Genomic DNA, 2,277 nt, shown 5'->3' with positions numbered 1-2,277 from the left:
TGTTGAGACTCTATTTTGATTATTGGCTACTCAAAAGTTTTATAAAGTCCCTGTTGTTGTTGTTATTATTATTATTATTATTGGCTCATTTTTCTTTTCTTTTTGATTATTATTTGTTCTTCAGATATTCTAGATAATAATTCTTTGATGGTAATTTCCATTGCAAACATATGCTCCCAGTTGTGACTTATATTTTTATTTTGTTTATGTCTCTTAATATACAGAAGTTAACTTAAATTTATCCTTTCCTCTATCTTTTGTGCTTTTTGTGTTTTGTTTAAAAAACATTCTTTCTTCTCTGATATCATAAACATATTTGCCTACATGTTCTTTTAAATGTTTAAAGCTTTGGTTTTTTATATTTAGCTTTTTAATCAACATAAAATTTATTTTTAGATAAGCATAAGGCAGTAATCTAATTTTTTCCATATGTATAGCCAGTTGTCTTAGCACTGCTTATTGAATTATCCTTTCTTTCCCAACACATCAGTAATTATGTTCTATAACATGATTTCCCATATGTACGGGCTGTTTCTAAGTTCTGTTTTTTTGAACCTATGATGTAGCCTTTAATATTTTTTCACAGAATTATAACTGATGTACATGCACCCTTAAAATTGAGTTTTTGTTATTTTTAAAAACAATGAAATATGATCTAGAAATTTTTCTTTGTTTGCTCTTTTTGTTTCACAATCCTTCTCTGGACATTTTTTTCAAGTCACACTAATTCATTCTCTTGGATAACTACCTAGTAGTTTCTGATATTAATACAGGGTATTAAACTATTGGCATGTTATGGAAATTTATTTCAAAATGTTTAACCTCTGAAAATAATGAGGAACTAAACATTCTTGAATGTATGTGCTAAGATCTGCTCTCTGCAACACCCAGTTCAAGTATCAGGCCTGGATTTATGGATTATATGGTAGCTAAATCAAAGATTTTAGCACATTTTTACAAATTGTTCTCTAGAAAAATGGTTTCAGCTCCCATTTCTATCAACTACACATGGCATCCTCCTACCTCCTCTTCCCTTTATTGTGCCCAGGAATAGGTATCACTGGTCTTTGCATGTTTAGTAGTCAAGTGCATGGGCCTTGTTATTATGCTTTACATTTCCATTAATAATGATGAATTTTAGTATGTCATCATATTTTTGACCATTTGTAATTGTATATCCAATGGAATTGTCAAATTGCCTTTTGGATTTTTGCTGTTTCTTAACATTTTGAAGCAGTATAGATAGTCATTATTCCACATTATGAATTTTTCTACATCTAACATAATTATTTTGACTTTATTTGCAGTACCTTTCAACAATATTTTTTAAATGTGCCTTAGGCATGAAATATCTCTGGCCACGGACACAGGCATCAAACTAGGATGAACTAAGGACTGTACATCTGCTTTGCCCCTGATGATATAAGAGCAACGACCAATCAGGTGTCTCCTTACCCATTGCCAGAGGCTGAGCAATATTTTTACTTATTTTTTTATTAAATTTATTGGGGTGTCATTGGTCAATAGAGTCAAATAGGTTTCAAGTGTACATTTCTATGATATATGGTCTTCATACTGCATTGTGTGCTCTTCACCCAAAGTCAAATCATCTTCTATCTCCATATAGTTGGCCCCTTTTATTCTTTACTACCTGCAACATCCCATTCCCCTTCTGGTAACCAAATTTTTGCCACACCATGACCTTCTGGTTCATAAGTCAATGCTCAACTACTGAGCTTCACCAGCTGGGTGTTGCCACACTGATGTAAATGTGAATATAGTCACATTTATTTTTTTCTTATTAAGACAGTCATTCCACTCAAAATTATGTACTACTTCATACCTCCTAGGATGGCTATAATTAAAAAACACACATAGCTGAAACTGGTTTGGCTCAGTGGTAGAGCGTTGGTCTGCGGACTGAAAGGTCCCAGGTTCGATTCCGGTCAAGGGCATGTACATTGGCTACGGGCACATCCGCAGTAGTGGGTGTGCAAGAGGCAGCTGGTCTATGTTTCTCTCTCATCGACATTTCTAACTCTCTATCTTTCTCCCTCTCTGTAAAAAATCAATAAAATATATTTAAAAACACACACACACACACACACACACACAAAACACACACACACATATACAAGTGTCAATGAGGATGTGAAAAAATTGGAACCCACCAACATTGCTGATAAAAATACAAAATAACCACTGTAGAAAATAGTTTGTTGGTTCCTCTAAATTAGGGGTGTCGAACTCAATCAGAGAAGGGGCCAAAATCTAAAA

General features: G+C 33.5%; 1 pseudogene; it reads right to left on the bottom strand.

The window, feature by feature from the left end:
* Positions 1–1,328: 1,328 nt before the first annotated feature.
* Positions 1,329–1,470, bottom strand: LOC118725164 (annotated as a pseudogene).
* Positions 1,471–2,277: the final 807 nt, after the last annotated feature.

The sequence above is a fragment of the Pipistrellus kuhlii genome, unplaced genomic scaffold (assembly GCF_014108245.1).
Source record: "Pipistrellus kuhlii isolate mPipKuh1 unplaced genomic scaffold, mPipKuh1.p scaffold_m20_p_2, whole genome shotgun sequence".
Taxonomy (NCBI): Eukaryota; Metazoa; Chordata; class Mammalia; order Chiroptera; family Vespertilionidae; genus Pipistrellus; species Pipistrellus kuhlii.
The sequence above is the reverse complement of the archived record's forward strand: the minus strand, read 5'-3'. Positions and strand labels throughout refer to the sequence as shown.